This window comes from Molothrus ater, chromosome 2, assembly GCF_012460135.2.
Source record: "Molothrus ater isolate BHLD 08-10-18 breed brown headed cowbird chromosome 2, BPBGC_Mater_1.1, whole genome shotgun sequence".
NCBI classification, from domain to species: Eukaryota; Metazoa; Chordata; class Aves; order Passeriformes; family Icteridae; genus Molothrus; species Molothrus ater.
In genome coordinates, this window is record NC_050479.2 from 110,702,592 (window position 1) to 110,712,415 (window position 9,824).

General features: G+C 40.4%; 1 protein-coding gene across 1 annotated transcript in view; it reads right to left on the minus strand.

Moving 5' to 3' along the window:
• The window catches only part of VGLL3 (vestigial like family member 3), a 48,498-nt gene extending 39,093 nt beyond the window's left edge, over window positions 1-9,405 (minus strand). Inside the window, exon 1 of the mRNA XM_036382777.2 lies at window positions 9,339-9,405. The gene's annotated coding sequence lies outside the window, so the exon portion shown is untranslated. The remainder of the gene's footprint in view (window positions 1-9,338) is intronic.
• Between the last annotated feature and the right edge of the window lie 419 nt (window positions 9,406-9,824).

Here is a 9,824-nt window from a genome sequence, read left to right on the forward strand (position 1 = left end):
CTACCTGATTTCAAAATCAGAAGTAAACTCACCAGTAGATTTCTCCAAGAAATCCTGGAATACCCTGAACCTCTGAAAGTAGCATTTTGCAACAGCAGCATGGAAATGCAGGCCAGGCTTGAGGTAGGAATGAATGAACATAGTAGCACATGGAAAACTGCAGGATCAGAGAGGTGATAAACTCACTTTGTGAGATCAGCCAGCAGTTTCTTACATGACTACCACTTCCACCTTCAGGATCAGGTTCTGGTTTGAACTCCCTGTTAGGGAACAACACAGAGCATCTCTGACTGGAGAAGTCTTTTTTTCTAGCAAGGTGCTAAGCAGCAGCTCAGCCCAACTCTGGCTCAGCCAGCAGGCTGGAAAAAGAACACAATGCCTGTGGGGACACTTGTTGGTTCTTGTGGGACAAACTTCATAATCGTGAGGATCATGGAACAATTCATTAGTGAACCAACGTACATTTAGCATGGTTTTCAAGAAAAGCAAACAAGAAGCTTTAACAAAGGGGCCGGTTTTGTTTCTTGAAGAGGAAATATAAATACTGTGCACACCAATTCCTGTTTCTAGACCACAGTCATGCAACCTGCTGCTTAAATCAATAATACTCTGAAAGACAAACATGCATTAAAAAATGAATTAGCATCCAGGCTGCAAAGTTTTAATAAAATTAGATCTTAAATAGATAAAGGGCAAGACTTCCAAATCCCATGAAATTAAATTGCTTTTATATTTCTTTTTCATCCTATAGCCTACCTCCATATTTTCATTATAATTCCATCAGCAGTTTTGTATTGTTCTTCGAAGTAAATCTTTCATACCTCAGGCTAGCCATGAATACTTTTGTTTCTAGAATGAAAACCCAAAACCTGGGCTATTTTAAGTGGGTTATATGACCACTGTTCCTTAAGGAAAATAGAAATACCACTCCTCATTCTGGTCCAGAGTCATACTGAATATGCCTTTCCATGCTTGGTGAGAGGAAGTTGCTCATCATGGGAGGAGAAATTCAGATGGTGACCTTAAACTCTAGAGTTCAGCAGAGCCGTGGAGTAATTGATCCTGACTCCTCAGTCTCCCAAGGCAAAACTGCATTTTTCTGGGAGCACAGAAACTACAAGAAACATAGAAAGGGGAACTACTAAAGTATTCCTCTCTGAACAGCTGCAGGAAACACCTGAAAATTGTCTGATTTCAGTCTTGATAAGGCAGCCTGAATTGCAGGAGGAGGCAGAATTCAAAAATGAGTCTGTGCCTTCTTTGACATAGGTAGATAAAGTCACTTCCGTTGAAATAGATCTGAATTCCTGATGGATCCCATCAAATGCGATCATAAAAAAGTCTCTTAAATATTGAAACTATGAGTAAGTTTTATTGTACATTGCAATAATTAATTTTTTAAGGGGACACCTCTATAACCACACTAGGTTACTGACTCAGTTGTCAGTAACATTTATGCAAGATTAAGAAAGCCTACTGAGGATAAGAGCAGGTGCTGAAGAAAATGTCTTATCTGATTAAAAGTGAGTGATAAGGGCATGCCAAATTGCTGGGGAGCAGTTGCCACAGGACAGTCAGTGATATGATATCAATCAGGGGTGCGGCAGAGAAATCCACAGTGATGAATTAGTGATGGAAAGCCCAGAGAAAACTCCAAGTCTCTGCTAGGCATCAATAACGTGGATTTATAAGTACAAAATGAAATGCAAACTACCCAAGTTAGCTGAATTTTATTCAATCATGCCTTCTGTCTATTTACCTACTTTTATTGTAAGCATATTCATCTATCATTTTCATATTCATTCTGTAACTAGGAGCAAGGTTTCCTTTGAATGATGATTTCATTAGGAAATGTTCTGCCCGATAGTGATGCCTCCAGAGTTATGTACTACATTAATTCTGTCACTTCTTACACCTTCTATTTTTATTTCACACAAATTATGAAAAAAAACCAACCCCTACATGCTGATAAGGAGAGGATGCTATTTTCATGTATGTGGCATAATTTAGATGAAAGTTGAACCTTCAAATAATAGAGTTCTCAAAGTAGGACTGCTTACCACGCTAACTGAATGAGGCTGTAGCTTATCAGAAAATTATTACAAAATACAAGATTTACATTATTTAATGTCAGAGCCAAGTCAGTCCTCACTACCTTTAGGAGTTCTTGGAAAAGTCAACTCTTTCAAAATACCCTTTGGTGCAAGCTCTACGTGCTCCTTACCACGATCCAGTCATTCCTGCAGTTATATTAAACAGCTCTCTCCATACGAGAAAAACTATGAGAGAAAGCTTGTGATAAATCATGGAGTCACCAGAAAAATATGTAATAGCAACAAACTCAGTGTATCTGCCCCTCCCATCTGAAAGGGGATGGAAGAGGACACACTCTGTACAAGGACTATGCACTCAAAACATGCTGGAGCGTCTATGTTGCCCCAGCATGAAGAGGCACTTGCTGTCCAAAACCAAAAGTGACTTAGAGCCTACTTCTATCTCTATTCCAGCAAAGAAATTCTGCCAGTTCAGTCAGAGCAAGAATATCTGGATAATTTTCATGTAAGGACCATTTGGACCTTGCCAACAGAGCCTGTGGAATAAAATGTAGTGCACTGACCTATTTCTTCCTGCACTACAGCCTTTTGCCCACCAAGAATCCTGGGGAAAAGGCATAGTACGGGAGGAAACAGAATGGACAATTCATCACATTTCTCAGTCATTTTAGGCTTTCACCAGCATCATCTGCTGTCACAAGTCTCCTCCAGAGAAGAGGGTTCTGACCACCAGGAAAAAGCACCAACCATCAGGATACCACAGTGCTGAGCTACACCCAGCTGCCCAAAAGAAACATTTCACATTCCTGCATCAAGGACACTGAAGGCAACTCCATACAGAAAAATGATTGGTCTTATTAGGAAGAAAAATAAGCTTGCTTTTAAATTTTATTACCTATGTTACATTAGCTTCAATTTGAAGTAGGAAACAGAGATGATGGAATAAGTAAAATTTGTTGAAAACAGGTAAAGAATTTGTGGTTTTCCTAGTAGTAGCCAGGATAACTTGGGTACTCCTCACCCAGGCTCACACTTTGGGCTGTGCTAGAGACTTCTTATCTCTGCAAGTACAAAGTGATGATTTTGTTCTAAGCACACAAGATATTGAGACATTAAACACAGGGAACTGCATCACCCCCTCTGCAACTCTGCATCAGCCCTGGATAACTGACAGACTCAACTCAAATTCAGTCTCCAAATGAGTGACATTTTCAGTTCAATGGGTAGGATTTTGTTTATGACACAGTACAAGATTTTGACCCTGCAATACATGGAAGCTCTCTCATTATACTAAAAAAGTGAAGTTTTAATGGGCTACAGAGGCTCTTTCTGACTTTGTGCCGTGAAATCTCCAGGGGAGGTTTCACCCTGCTGTGTTGCTTCTGTTGATGTATGGGCATGGAGCAGGACCCAGTAACCTGTGGAGAACCCCAGTGAATGGCCTCACACCAACACACACAAACAAAAGGTTCAGAAAGCCTCTGGAGGAATTACTGCACCCTCCTCACCTGCTTAAACACTGCAGGAACAGGTCCCAGCTATTTGCTTTCCTCCTGTGCTGTTACATCAATGCTAGCTAGGGACAGCTTTTAGATTCTTCTGCTCTTCCCTCTCTGCATCCAGGCCACTGATCAAACATGGAAAGTGAAAAGTAACCTAAGAATTCATCATTCAATGAACTTGCAGAAACAGAATTTGTATTTCTTTATATTTTTCTCATTCTCTGGAAAAATAAGGTAAGATAATAAGACAATTGCCATAAAAAATAAATGTATAAGAAATAATTATATAATAAGTTCAAATCAGCATCTGATGTGTCTTCTCATTTTTTAGGGTATTACACTGAGTACAATATGAAAAACAAAGTCTATGAAACAGTCAGACACCTCATTAATAAGAATATTGAGTCAAGCCTTACTGACCAAGCACTGATAGGAAAAAAAAACAACTATTAAAATCCTTGTACAGCACTCCAGTGCAGATGAATCAGCAATCACAGATAGTTCTCATCAGAAGATTTTTGCTGGTGGAAAAGTTGTTTAGAGGTTGGCACTAGTGTTTATTTAGTGAGGCCAAGGTCAGGTAAACACTGAGGTGTGAGAATGAGAGATGGAACGCCTTGAGTAACTTCCATCTTTTTTATTCTAATCATGTGAGAATACTGGGATAAAGTCCTCAGCACGGGTGGGAACACATCAGCATGCTGATGGTAAATGACAGAGGGAGTCAAAGAGGAGGGAAGAAAATCCAGTGAGAAATACAAAGCAAGGCAGGTGAGACACTGGCCAGCTAAGCCCTGACTGTGCCAAACCCTTCCAGGCAGTCTGAAGGTTGGCTCTTTTAAGTCATTCTTCAGAATAAAAACAACCTGCTTAAAAAGACTGAAGGTTTTAATTCAGTCATTGCAAGACAGAAAAATGAGTAACAGTGCTGTTATACCCCCATAAAATGGTAAAAAAAATACCCTGCCCAAAACCAGTGCCATGTGGAAGAGCTCTGACCATTAGAAACACTAAATTTGCAGAGCTCCATAAGAAAATGTTAGAAATGCCAAACGTTTAAAACCAGGACAGCTGATGTGAGGTTCTTTAAACAGCTTCAATACAAGAGATGGCAGTGTCTTGACTCCCTTCAGAGCAGGAGAGAAATGGTTTCTTGTAGGATGTAGCTACTCACATCCTATGGTAGGTGGCTAAAATAGATTTGATATAATTGAACACTGCTGGGATATGAAGATACAGGTATGAATAGAAAATGCCAAACTTCTCTAAGTTTCAAAATAAACCCTCTTTCATTCAAAGTACTCAACCTTAGCACAGGTGGAAAAAAAAAAAGCCTCAAACTTTCATTCAATACAGCATTTCTTTAAGAACAAAAAAAAAGGCACAAAATTGATGCAGGTCTACAGATTGCTGCATTAAGTCTGCTATACACAACCCACGCACAGTAACATAAGGGTAATGTAAAAACATGCATTAGGGATGAAGATCCCTCTCTCCCCTTTGAAAGGATGAGCTGAGAGTCGATGGTGGGTGTGTACTGCTAGCAAAGCAAACACTTCACTATCTGTGGGTGAACATTTAATGCATGCTCTTTATTATAAAGCCCACTGAAAACTTGAAGCTGCTTTCCTGAAGGAGCTGTTGTGTAACTCTGACATCTGGGGTTTTCAGTTGCTGCCCTGTTTGAACTGGTTATGGAACACATTAAACCCAGAAGGCCCCACTTCAGCTGTTTACAAACCTTCCCCTCTCCTCCAGCAGCCCATCTTTTTCAGCAGGCTCCAGCTCAGTGCTGGGACTGAAGGCTCAGGCCTGGCCTTGTGAGATAAGCCACACCATGGACTGCAGCAGGAAGCAGGCCTTGTTTAAAACATCACATTTTGAAGAGTCCAGCAGAACCAGGACTGTTTTTCTCAGAAGTTTAATGCGCTGCTATAGCTTTGGATCCACCCAAACAAGCTGCTCTGACTATAAAAATGATCTTTGATTCCACATGTATGTGTAACTATGTAAGCCCACAACTTATATAACTTGCCTGGTTACGTACACCATTCATTCTTTTGTTTGTCTTTCATTATTATAGTCAGGAACCAGGCAGCAGGTCCATGCCTATCATGCCAATAGCCCTACTAAAAAATTCAAGTGAATAAATCAAATCAAACCAAACCCTCTTTTCTGTTCACAGCTCATAAACACACTTTGAATTTGTTGCTCAAAATAGCTGTGCATTTATCTATGCAGTTCTCCACATGCACACAAGGTGCTCACAGCAACCCCATGCAAATATCAGAGCTTCAGAATTCCTGTGAAGGTAACAGGCTGCCACAAAAGAGTTTTGGGAGCTGAGACTGTAGGGATTCAAAAAGCAGCTAGATAACTTTGCAAAGGAAAACCACCACAAGTTTCTATTAAACCCAAAGACTTTGGAATCTTTGAATTCCAAATCACTGAAACCTTTGGAAAAGTGCTGTAAAAGTAGTAGCATTATAGGTGTTCCCTCTGCTTATCATCACCTTAAGCAGCAAGGTGAGTCTTGGAAAGAAGTGACTGGATGAAGCCCATGACTGGCCGTGCCTTTATCTGGCCCACCTCTGCCTTTCTTGTGTGTCAGTGTCTGATGACAGAAAAGTATCACTCTGCTTTTCTTATTTTTCATGTTTTCAGCTATCTGCTACACTAAAAAGTCAAACTATTGACATATATTTATGGTAGAAAGTCCCTTTTATAAAACATTCAAAAAACATTCTCTGTGTAACCATGGTATTTAAGCTGATTGTTTCCATTTCAGCCTTGCCATGAGAATTTGTGATAACAAAGAGTATCAATAGGCTCGAAAAGCAGCTGCACATAATGATGGGCAACAGGTCCATAAATGGATAATAAGAGGAACAGGCAGGAATGTTCCCTTGATATCCCTAAACCCAAAAGTTTTGACTCAGGGACAGCAGGAAGGGAATGAATCTCAGGATGTGAGCAGACATGTCAAAACCTATGTCAGACTTTATGCTCAAAACCCTCATGGCAGTATTAGTTGGTCCTGCTGATGAGGTCTACAATACTCCATGAAGTGTAGAGTGGGAACCCAAAGTGGATAATACAATGGATTAGCCAAGAGAAAGGAGGAATAGCACATTAAAAATTACTATATAAAACATCATTATTTTTAACAAAAATAAAAACTATGTTTAAGGAAGCAAGATTTTATATTTCTGAAAAAAAGTTAATACCTGTGAGCTGCCAAGGTATAATCATGTCATTAACTAAGACCTAACACTAGCCATACTACAGACAGGAAATTATGCAAATAATTGCATAGAAATTTATGAGCACATAGATAACACTGTGGTTTTCACAGCTATGATAGGCACTTGGACCTGAGACTTCATCTACCCTAAACAAAAGGGCTTGACTGCAGCTTAGGTAACTCTGCCCAAACTGTTGTAAGTAGGTCAGGTGGTAAGAGCTGTGTAGCTGCAGTGGCATGGACCTCAGCTGGAGAGGAACCAAACCTCCCTGGCAGCTGCACTGGGTTCTGTGCAGTAGCAGCTATTTTCTTAGAGGGACCCAGCAATTAGTCAAAAGCTAATTTGGGAGAAGCTACGTGAGCAGCAGCAACATCATGAAATAGCAGCGTGGTGTTTGGTACTGTGCCACTCCTTACTTGCCTGGTACTGGGGAAGAGGGCACTTGGAACCAACAACTCTGCCACACAGAAAACTTCAGGCCTACAAACACACTTATGGATAAGGAAGATGAATTAAAATTTACCTGCCGATTTAAGAATTGTTATAGCTCCCAATGAAGTGCAGAATACTTTGAGTCATTAACCATTAATTGTCCAGTCTCTCACAGTTTCTGCTTTGCCCATCAGCTCATCTCTGCAACTCTACTGAACCTGACTCTGATTTCACTTCTGTGTCTTTGAAGTAATGGAGCTATTCCAGCACAGAGTAAGAGCAAAATCAGAATCGTGTGCTTCTCACTGCAGTGCCTACATGCTGACAGGATGTTATGAAACCACAAAACCATTCCAAAATGGCACACAACACATTTCTTGGTCTATGAAATATGTTCTACAATAAGCTAATTGTTGATAAAAGCCTCTATCATGTTGCTAATTTTATCTGTAGAAAAGCTGCTGAGAAGAATGAAAATCCTGACAGGTAGATTCTTGAGTGATGTGAAGTACTGAAGTATGTACAGGATGCTGGGCTTTTATTACCTAAGCACTAATGGCAATTTCAGAAGAGGAACTCAGGTAAAGTGGCACATAAGAGGAGATCAGCCAGAAGAGTAATAAGTTGTAAGTCAGGCTAGTGACTAACCCTGGCAGGAATATAACCAGTCAGCTGGCTGTGGTTTTAAAGAAGTTAGGTAGTATATTTACTGCATAAAAACAAGATATTAAAGGATTTGGTGGAGCAAAAAGCATTTAAATATGCAAGATCAAAGTCTATCATGTTATCACTCTGTTTTACAGAACCCAGGAGATATGAGGAGTCTTCTAAAAAGTCAAGCAGAACATCAACAACAGATTCAAGACTAGTTCAGGGATCTTGCTTCCCTGTGGTGTGTGTGTATGCCTTACTTACCTGCTGACAGCGACAGGAGCTGTCCTTTGTGGAAAAGGAAGCACAATTTTCTACCTTGCCTGACATATCACAGGCTGTGTTTTCATACAGCTCATCATAACCTAGTCAGTGATAACCTAATAATAAAAAAACATATCTTTAAAGAAATTAAATGTTCCCTTCAACAACAGAATTCCTCATCAAAATGCAACTGGTTCCATATAGCAGGAACAAGACCTGCAAAGTGCTGGATCCAGTCAGTCTATAAACACACTGTGTAAGCACACCTCTATTTTTGCCTTTGGGATACACAATTAAATTTTTCTCAGTCATTTCACAGCTGATTTTTCCAATGCACAAGAACTCAGCTGTCTTTTGGGAGTGCAACAACACAGCTGCCTTTTTATGTGGGGAGAAGTATAAAGTAACCAATACCTCTCACATGCAGCCCTCTGTGTGGACTGGCTTTTGCAAACACATGGCCACTTAGGGCCCTAAGTGCCTTCTTTCATGAGGTATGTCCATGCCTGCACACACAGCAGGTCCTGATTTACCATGGACTTTCTCAGTGCATGGAATGATTCCACGGGTCTGCTGGAGCATGCCTGGCTTGTGAGCAAAGCAAAGATTTGGTTCACATGCGCAGCTCACTTGCTCCCTGCTTGTGTGAGCAGCACCTGAAAAGAAGCTGGCAAGGGGCTACTTTGGCCAAACATTCCTCCAGCCTGAGGTGTCCTAGGGCACAGGTCCTGTAAATACTTGTGTGTTTAATGCTCTCCAGAGCCAAGACATTTAATGCTGCCCTGCCATGGGCATCTTGTTTGGCCATCGTACATTTCCAAACAGCTCCTGTCCAGCTAAAGGCAGTTCAGGGCTTGGGATCATCCTCCCTGCAGGATCCAGGACATAATGACAAACCATTCACACCCTGTCCTTTATCCTCTACTCTGTGCTGTACTTGGTAAGCATCAGTGTTTTTATCAAATTGAGATCATGCAAGCATAAAATTAAAATGACGCACTTTAAACGATGTGTGGCAGTTTCCCATTCACTTTCACAAATCTAAGCATTATAATAATTGTTTTTTATACAGTCAAAACAAATTCCAACCAAAGCAACAGATTTCAGTCAATACAAAACCAGAATGTTACAAAAAAGTTTATAATTCACAAAGATTAGCAAAAAAAAAACATTTTTCCCCTCCTGCTTACCTCTGCCCCTGCTCAGGTTAGGAAGCAGGGAATTCCATTGCTGCAGGCAGCCTGGTATCCAGCTTTGAGAGCAAAACCTGCAAGACAAGGGCTCTGTAAGGGAGTGGTACATGATAAAGAAGACACAGGAGCATAACAAATGCAGATTTCTAGAAACATGCTGCAAGCTGAAATTCTTTCCCTGAGTTTATTTTGGGACAAACAGTGAGAGCCTTCGAGCAAACAGAAACCTTCCTCAGTGAAGCTGTAAATGCCATTTCCCACATAGATTGCATACAAATCATAAGAGGAGTTTTGAGCCATTCAAATCATTACCATATTATTTCAAGCATTCATTTATTATACTGCTTATTTAGCAAGTCAGTCTCCACACTCTGCAAATGAAATGCTTTTAGTGGGAATGGATGGGTAGGAATTACTTGATGAATTTAAGAGAGCCAAAACCTGTACAGTGACCACTACAAAGCAGTTTGCAGGGCATGACTG